Here is a 10105-nt window from a genome sequence, read left to right on the forward strand (position 1 = left end):
CCAAACAAAAAACCCTCCTTATACATTAAGAGCAGTATGAAGTCATATCTAAGAGAGCTACCGCTCTCTCAGAATATTTCCGCAGGTATTTCATTATTGACACTCATTTAACAATTGAAAATCAAACTTTTTTTAAAAAGTTTAAAAAAAATAAATTGTTAATAAACAATTCTAAATCTAAATTTCAAGTCAGATCTTTTTCGTAGGCTAGGGAAGTTAAGTTTCACTTTCTTTCAAGTGACATAGCTCGTCGTTAAAGTGAAAATACGCGAGTAGGGCAAGAAAAGCTTGCCTCGCAACTTCGCAAGTCGCTGTTGAGGCGTCAAATGTAAGTCTGTACCCCGAGGGGTCGGTCATTCATTAATTCCCGTACGCTACCCGTGAAATCCAACTTAAGAAATCCGAAATCAATGCTGATTTTGAAATCAAATAAAAAATCAGCAACGAAATCACAAAATCATTAAAGAAATCATAAAATCAGGAAAAAAACACAAAATCAACTAAGAAATCACGAAATCAACATAAAAATCACGAAATCAGAAGCGAAATCACAAAATCAGTAAAGAAATCGTGAAATCCATTACAAAATTCACGAAATCCAAAATCCAAAGAAATCACAAAATCCGACGAAATCAAGGGGAAATTCTCAAAATCCGAGGATATCACGTAACAAATCTCAAAATCCAACGACATCAATGGAAATATCGCAAAATCCGTCGAAATAACGAGAAAAATAGCAAAATCCGACGGAATCATGGGAAAAATCTCAAAATTCGATGAAATTCATTGCATTTTATCGAACTCTGAAATCAAACGGAATCCGAAGAAATCAAATTGGATTTCGAAATCCCGAACACTTTTTCCAAAACGCCCGACCCCTCGCTGTACCCCGACATAATATTTTGGTCCTGGATGACAAAACCAGCGATATATATCAAGGATAACGACAAAAGCTAAAAAAATTTCAAGTGTATCAGGAATATACACAGATAAAGACAATAGAAGGTCCCATTTGTTTTCGTGTCGTGCGGTCGCATTTAATTTTCTCTCCGATAAGCGTTATCTTATCAGTATGCTATATCGTGAAACGGGTTTCGCTGGAATTTATTTCATTGGATTATTTTCGCTACTGTTTTTGTCGTGTAGTGCTTCTTTTGAATTACAGTTATACGATCGCGTCTCGTCTCTTTTTGCTGGTTGCTTTTTGCCGTCGAGTTTTTTATTTAGCTTAACTCTCAATGGACGGTATTTTATCAAAAGAAAGTCTCCGGCGGTTAAGCAGGGTTATGACTTTTGCGGTAAGCTTTTTCCGTCTCCGTGCTGTTACTCTCTGGTGATGTTGAGTTGAATCCCGGGCCTTTGCCTAAAAGACAATGCAAAGCTTGCCAAAAACTGATTCGTAAGAATCAAAAACGTTTTCGCTGCTGTGTCTGTGTGTTTGAATTTCACGCGAAGTGTGTATACCCTAATGTCTTAAAGAAATCTTTTCATCTACAAGACTCATCTTTCGTGTGTCTTAGTTGCGGACTACCACCTTTTAGCGACTCATTCTTTACGGAAAATAGTGTTTCTTGTAAGCCAAGAAAGGTTGCGGACCACACAGTGGGAAAAAAGTTATCCCGGTCACTAGTTTCGTTTCATGTGGCGAACGTGCGTAGTTTAAAAAATAAATCTCTCGACTTTTCGGTTTTTGTGGAGCAGAATTTACCGGACGTTATCGGTCTTACGGAGACCTGGCTTAATCGTGACGTGTCTAGTACAGAGTTTTTTAATGACGATTATGTCGTTTTTAGAAATGACAGAGAATCTATAAGGGGTGGTGGTGTTCTTTTGGCAATTAATCAAAATCTCTCTCCTGTAGAAACCGTAATCAATACTGAACTTTTTAAAACTGTCTTAGGGAAAAGTCTTGAGATTGTCTTTTCTTCTGCTAAATGTGAATCTCGAACAATTCTTTTTGGGTGCGTTTATGTTCCGCCACCGGTCACTCAAGACTATATAATGAGCTTATGCTCTCTACTTAACGCTATAACTGATATTATCAACGGTCATGATATTTTTATTTTGTTTGGTGATTTTAACATGGCATGTTTGGGTTTAACTAGACCTGTCCCGGACAGTCTTCCTGCTATGGATTTTTTCGAATGTATTTCTAATCTTGGACTTACTCAAATTGTATCCGATGTAACTCGAAACGGCAAAATCCTCGACTTGGTTTACATTAATGAGCGCCGATTTATCAATGATATTCAGGTAGTTGATAATCTTCCCGGTTGTGATCACCATGCGATTAGCGGTAGAATTTCCTGTGAGTACGTAAGGGCTATGCGTGCTCCTATGCGTGTTTTGCAGTGGAAGCAAGCGGATGCAACTTCTTTAAATGGGCTAATTAACCATGCACCTTGGCATCTTGCCTTTGGTGGAAATATTAATGAAAGTTGGGATTTTTGGTCGGATTTATTTTGGTCTTGTGTGGAAGACGCTATTCCCTCAAAGATGGTTTATTCAAGAAGGTCTAGGCAGCCTTGGATTTCTGGAGACATTGTTCACCTCGCCAATCTCAAGCGAACTTTGTTCAAAATATACAGATCAAAACCAACTAGTGTCAATAGATACAAATATAGAAGAGTTTGTAACAGGATTAAAGCTAAAACTCGTTCGAATTTCAAAGATTATGTTAATGGCTTGTCCTCTCAGCTCAAAACGGAACCTAAAACATTTTGGAAATTCGTTGCACAAAAAACTAAAATCCCAATTCCTAACTTTATGAATATTGATAATACGCCTGTCACTGACGCGCAAACGATTGCGTCAATGTTCAATTCTTTTTTTCAGTCTTGTTTTACTAAGTCCAGTTCTTTTTTAACGGACAATGAGTTTAACAACACTGCTGATGCTGACTTTATCTTTACTCCCAGTTTGGTGGCTGCGGCTATTGCGCGCCTTAAGTCTAGCTCTTCAGCTGGTCCTGATGGCGTGTCCTCTAAATTAATTAAGTTGTGTGCTACGAGTATTGCAGAACCTTTGTCAGATTTTTTCAACTACTCTTATAGATTGGGTAAACTCCCTTTAGCCTGGAAAAGAGTTAATGTGGTCCCCCTTTTTAAAGGTAGCTCCCTCAGTAGGTCCGAGCTGGCCTCTTATAGGCCAATCTCTCTCTCATCGGTATTTTGTAAGGTAATGGAGTCAATAATAAGTGATCAAATTGGAAGTTATTGCTCTGAAAATGAGATCCTTCCGCAACGTCAATTTGGGTTCCGCAAGGGGTTCAGTTGCTCAACGCAACTAGTTCAAGCCTTTCACTCTTGGGCCTCTATCTTAGACAAAAGAAACCCGCCCGACGTACATGTGGTCATTTTCGATTGGAAAAAAGCCTTTGATTCGGTACCTCATGATGGACTGGTGATGAAACTTAAAGTCTTGGGAATTAAGGGGAATACTTTAAGCGGCCTTTACACGCTCAATGTTTTGCACAAATAAAGTGGGGGACATTTATAAAATTCATCATCTTATAAATTATTCCCAAGACTTTTCACTAATTGTGCAAATAAAATCTATCATGATATTGAAAGCTCAATATGTTGAGCAAAATTTTCATATTTTATTGGACAAATATATTGATCATATTCCACACGATTTATTCAATTATATTATTATTATTATATAGTTTATCACAATAAAACAGTTCATGTTGAGTCCATGGACCGTATACAATTTTATTGACCAAACATAATATATAAATCGTTAAATACACAGACGAAATATTGTTCGCATTTTGAAGAACATTTTGAGCAATAAAACTCACTCAATATATATGTTCAGTTTTTTACGCAAATATTGTCCAAAATTTAGCGCAAATGATTTTCCATTTCCTAAACCAATATTTGAACTTTGCACAAATATTAGTCTGGATAACGTTTTATTTATACTTTGTAACTTAAATAACGGGCCCCACGTTTTTTGCGCAAATTATTGAGCGTGTAGGGTGCCCTTTACGTTGGGTAGCTGATTTTCTTAGGGAAAGGACACAGCGTGTAGTTTATCAGGGTAAATCCTCCTGTTTTCTTCCTGTTACCTCTGGAGTCCCTCAGGGTTCAATACTTGGTCCGCTACTTTTTAACCTATATGCACATGACTTACCACATAATATATCCCCGCATAGCACTCTTTGGCAGTACGCGGACGATTCTTTTTTATCTCGTGCGGTTACTTGCCAACAGGATTCCCTTAATTTACAAAGGGACATTGATGCAATCGTTGATTGGGGCACGGTTAATCTTTTGAACTTGAATATTAAAAAATGCTCCTATATTATTTTCACTAGAAGGAGACAAGTAATTAATTTTGACTATAGGATAAGTGACACTGTCTTGCCTCGTGTTTTTAATTGTAAATTACTAGGTATTATTTTTACGAGTGACCTTAAATGGGCGAATCATGTTTTTTACATAACTGCGAAAGCCCGTCGTATTTCGGGTATGATACGCAGAATTTTCGGCCGTTCCAAGGCTAGTTTGATTTCATTTAACGCTCTTGTTATACCTTTACTACAATACGGGGTCGAGGTATGGTCACCCTATTTGGTGAAAGATAAAAATTCGGTGGAGAGAGTATTGCGGCATTTTACTTCATTTTTTGTTGGACAGCCTTGTATAAACTTGCCTGTTAATAGTTTAAATAACAGAATGGATTATTGTACGCGTCTTAAACATTTGAACATTTTACCTATGTATCTTTTACAACAAAAAGCCTGTCTCACATTTTTATTTAGAATCATTAATGGTTTTTATTATCTACCTTTATTAGACTATGTTAAAATCAATGAACGGCATGAAATTTTAACCTTTTATATCCCCAAATGTAGATGTGACGCGTTTTTATATTCATTTTTTAGTCGCACTATAAGACAATGGAATGTACTTCCTGCTAAAATAAGATGTTGTACGTCGGTGTATACTTTTAAAAATGACCTCAGTATACACCTTAAAGCGCAGCCATATCAGGTCTAATGCACTTTTTTTATGTTAAATTAAATTATTATTCTTTTTTTTTTGTGTGTGTACTGGTAACTAGTGAGAAAATGGGACTTGTCCTTTACCTAGTTGCCATCAGTAAAATGTATTTTTTTTTACTGAAAAATAAAAATTATTATTATTATTATTATTATTATTAAAGTCTAAAATATGTTGATATACATTTTAAATAGTTTTAATATTTGTGTACCAAAATAAAAAGTTAATTTGATAAGGGGGCATTGGAAAATTTTTAGGGGGCATTTAGGGGCAAACCGAAATCTTATTTGAGGGGGCAGGATATATTTTTGAGGGGGCATTGCCCCCTGGTGCCCCCCGTGGCAACGGGCCTGTAATGTTATAATCACTGCAGTAACCATAATAGTGAGTAGCCCCTCGACGAGACTGAATTCTATCTCCATTTCTTCGGTGACCACATTCCAATGCACCTAAACAATTCTTTTATCTCCTTTTAAAATAATGAACGAATGAACTTGTATTCAAGGTAGAAATGTCAGAACCGGCCGATATTATGGGTGTGTTTGGGAAGCACTAGCCACCCGGAATTTCACTTTAAAGCAGAGTTGATACAAAGAAAAGGGTAGGAAAACCTCAATTACCCTCCCGAAATTAACACCATCCGCCAAGACTGAGAAATGGTATACATTCATGGATCTGGAGGGAATTCTTAGAACCCAAACAAAAATAAAACCACATTTCTGGTTTACAGACCCCCTTTACCTACAAACTATAGAAAATTTTGGAATATAAATACTGAGTAACCAACCCACAAGGGAGAGGCGGCCATTGGGGTATTCTCCCTCGCGCCAAGAAGAGACGCCAGAATGAGCCCGAGTTCACTGCTCGCGGGAGGCTAGCCAACTCGCACTGAATCTAGCGGGGTTTCTTGGCGCCAAGGAGGATACCGCAATGGTACCGTATTTAATTTCCGAAATGGTCTATACGGTAGGTAGCAAGGCGGATTTATAAGAGAGGAGGTTCAGAGTCAGACAAAATGCACGTAGTCCGCAGTTCATAAAATTACACTGCGGCGTTCCCCAGTTACCATGATTACCACGACCCCCTCACGGCAAGAGAGCGTACGTTCTCGCCCATGCGTTCAAGCCCCCTTTTTCTAGCCTCATCAGCTTGTTTATAATTTTGAATATTCCTCGTTTGCAAGAACGATCACGTGACGCCTTTACCAACGGCTTACGCGCCGATGCATGTTTTTATTTCCACATTTCCAAAACGAGTCTTCTCTCTTATTCATCCTCCTTGCTTTTAGCGAGCCGGCACAAAAATTTTCCAACACCATCACACCCTTACCCCACTCAAAGTAACGAAGCAAGTACCAGTCCATACTACCCCTTAATGCCAATAAGGATGAATACATACATCTCCTTTGCTAATTACCACCTGGTATTATCTATCATTCGATGTTGCTAACAAAGACCAAAATTATTTTGCAATGTGCTAAGGTTGTACAATACCCAACAATGGTCCAAGGCTGTGCAGTGCATGACGCATAAGTTTTTTCTCCTTTCCTAAATCGTAGAAAATGTCTTTAGCCTACCTATTCTCTCCCAAACCTGTCGCGATTTATAGATACAATAGTTTGAAGCGCTACACCCTTTCCCTCTTGAAGCTGCCAGTTTAACAGCTCTATGATTAGACACGGTTATACGAGAAAGAATCACAACATTGTATAGAAAACCCTAGTTGCTAAAGGCTTGTCTATATACATGTACAGGTACACAAACTGGTTCTGATGTTGTAAGACTGAAGTCAGGCCCGATATAGAGTAATGGCAGTACTACCTATGCAAACGGCATACCTCCTATCTCTTAGCTCAGTGTCATGCCCCTACTGGGCGCGTACAGTATCCTCTCTTACAAAAGCGCGCCCAGAGGGAGGGATACACGGTTTTCACCCCTCTCTACCACCATTAGTCTATCCACTGTATCCTCAAAAAGTTTTTATAAATACGAAGTTTGAAAAAATATTCTAACTATTGCGACTGTCCACTTAAAATATCACGAGTGTCCACTTAAAATAACGCGAGTGTCCATTTAAAATATCGCGAGTGTCCATTTAAAATATCGCGAGCGTCCATTTAAAATATCGCGACCGTCCATTTAAAATACCGCGAGCGTCCATTTAAAATATCGCGAGCGTCCATTTAAAATACCGCGAGCGTCCATTTAAAATATCGCGAGCGTCCATTTAAAATATCGCGAGCGTCAATTTAAAATATCGCGAGCGTCCATTTAAAATATCGCGAGCGTCTATTTAAAATATCGCGAGCGTCCATTTAAAATATCGCGAGCGTCCATTTAAAATATCGCGAGCGTCCATTTAAAATATCGCGAGCGTCCATTTAAAATATCGCGAGCGTCCATTTAAAATATCGCGAGCGTCCATTTAAATTTTGCCAAGCGTCCAGTAACCCAGTTCAATTTCATTGTGGTTCTCCAACTTCTCCCAGTGTTACTAAGCCAAGAGGCTGCAGGGAGAAAGGCTACAGTTCAGTTTGACCATCTTGGCTGACGTAGAATGCCTCACAATCAAAACATGGCACTGAAGATAAAGCTGAGAGAGGGAGCAACTTCTCCCACCCCAATAATTTCAAGCATTATTCACACGTCCTGTTAAATTATCAGTAACGTTCTGGTGTATACGTACTATATAAAAGTCACAAAATGTTTAGTCACTAATCTTTTAAATTGGTCAAACTTAACATTCGATTTTTACCTCATTTTATTTTTGATGTTCATTACCAAACACCACTAAAATAATTATCCTGATAAAACAAAGCATGAATTAAAACCAGGCATGGGTATAGTTTTGATGCTTTTATTAATAGTTACCTATCATCTTCATATAAAACAGTTCCGAACACAATTGACTTCATGCGATATGAAGAAAGCTCAATTCGTTTCTTACTAACCGTCTTTCTGAAATCCCGTCCCTAAGAAAGATACCTAACCGATCGCTAAACGCGCCCGGCCCCAAGCCCCCAACCAAACCAAGTCGAATGATTTCTCAATTCCGCGAATTTCCCCTCTCCTACCAAAAAAAAGAAAAATTCCAAGAATAAAAGAAGTTCCCATTTGCGAAAAAGAAAAACCGCTCCTCGCTCTCACGAAAGAATGAGGAAGAAGGGTGTAAAATGGACTGCAAGGTTTTGCGCTCTAGGCGAGCTTCATTTATATTGATACGTGGAGTCCAGGTTGAGGGGCAAATAGAGTCTTTGTAACCCACGTGACGCGATTCATCCACTCGTAGGGTATGGTCCTTTTTTCAAATTTTAGGCCACCGCCCCCAACGCGAGCGCCATCTAGCGTTCTAGATCGGTAATAAACCTCGCCGACGCTACCTTTAATGAATCGCGCTGCAATTTTTTAGTGCTTTAACGGAACATTTATCATTATTTTATTTTTTATTAATAGTAAATTATGGTTCTTAGATAAAACTGAAGTAACGGAAACGGTTTTTTACTCTTTTCCTACACCTAAACTAAATAAGTGTTTAAGATGGATTAAAGATTGTGGGAGAGTCGAGTTAACGCCCGATAAAATTAAAAAATATCACTGCATGTGCAGTGAACACGTAATATAGGCGGCGTTGCTTCTAACAAAGAGGGTAGAAAGAGTGGGAGTAGAAGCCTTGGCTGGAGTGTTCTCGCTTTGAAAGTTTACCTCTAAGCTTCCGGTGTGCGCACGCATCTTTCTCAGCCCTCTTATTGATTGAAACACGGTGAACCGGATATTGGGAGGAAAATATAACAAATAAATAAAAAAGAAAATCGAGAACACCCAAAATGCCTTGCCAAAGCCGCTAGCTTCAATTCCCCCTCTTTTTATCCTCTTTGCTTCTAAGGCCTAAGCTAGCATGAAGAACCCGGCACCCGCTATTTTTTGAAATGGGATTTGCGTGGTCAAGTGATGCGCGTAACCAATGTAACTAGGTGCGCGTGCACGAATCTCCCATCGGAGAGACCGAAGTCTGAGCTCAAAGAACAGGCAGTCGAAGACTCCCTCACCCCTATCAGAGATGGGCACAATTAATAACTAAATAAAACTTACGAATAATGAATTCACCGCAAAAAAATGTATCTTAGACAGACATTATTTAACGACGTTTAAAAAGCTATCTTGTTAATGTATGCGACGTTTCTATTGGGTACAAACGTATGTGACGTTATAGGTGAGATTAATTATTTAAAGATACATAGATAAGAAATGATTCTAAGTTTTTATTATTTCAATCCGTTTTTTTAGTTAAAAGAGTTTTTGTCGTATTCATCTTTTATTTCTCGGTAATAAATAAATATGGTATATTCTTCAACTTTAACGTCGGACTAAAAAATGTAAATGCTTAAGATCATAGGAAAATTACAATGTGATTGAAGCTTACGTTCTTGTAAAAAATATCATGGTCTAATTGCACGATAACAGATATGAAATAAGGGTCAGTTACAACGTTAACATTGTAGAAAATGGTATAGGTTGTATTCGAATCGATTAAGTCTCCCCACGTAATATGGAAGACCAAAGTTACCACATATTCTAAAAGGAAAGTATTACGACGTTATCTATGAAAAATCGAATTCAAAATCTGTAGTGGCCCAATGCATAAGCTGTCGTCCAAAATATTGTGAAATAAAGGGGCATTTCACCTCCACGTCAAACTTTCGGTCCCATTTAAAGAGAAAACATGAATCCACATTCAGCGAATACCTTAGTGAAGTAGAAACCACGAACCGGTCTAAAGGACATCAGTCAACTCATGGAACAAACGAAACTGGCGGTGAAATACAAGCCAGTCAAAAGGTATTCGAAGAAGATTTATCTAAATACATGGTCAGCGCTATGATTCCCCTTCGTTCAGTCGAGAATAAATATGTTCGACAAATGTTCAAAAATCTTGGTCTTGAACGTAAGATTAATATGGTCAGTCGGCGAAGTGTGTCCCGAGTTATAGATCTTATGTTTGAACGAAATATGAATGACATTAAGCACGAATTAACGTCGGTGTCGTACGTTTCTTCAACAGCAGATATATGGTCTGGAAGGAGGCGTTCCTTTCTC

At 38.3% G+C, this 10105-nt stretch overlaps 1 long non-coding RNA gene across 2 annotated transcripts; it reads right to left on the reverse strand.

Annotated features, from left to right (window-relative positions):
• Nucleotides 1–3641: 3641 nt before the first annotated feature.
• On the reverse strand, nt 3642–8117 carry LOC149602787 (uncharacterized). Of its 2 annotated transcripts, XR_016376962.1 has the most exons (4): nt 7883–8117; nt 7767–7815; nt 4141–7696; nt 3642–4077 (listed from the first exon to the last, which is right to left on the reverse strand). It is a non-coding gene; the product is annotated as an uncharacterized LOC149602787 (long non-coding RNA). The 2 variants fall into 2 exon arrangements; XR_016376961.1 differs by having other exon boundaries at nt 3642–7696; nt 7883–8100.
• Between the last annotated feature and the right edge of the window lie 1988 nt (nt 8118–10105).

Source organism: Phalangium opilio, unplaced genomic scaffold, assembly GCF_054372755.1.
Source record: "Phalangium opilio isolate 3A_F unplaced genomic scaffold, DU_Popi_V2 ptg000352l_1, whole genome shotgun sequence".
NCBI classification, from domain to species: Eukaryota; Metazoa; Arthropoda; class Arachnida; order Opiliones; family Phalangiidae; genus Phalangium; species Phalangium opilio.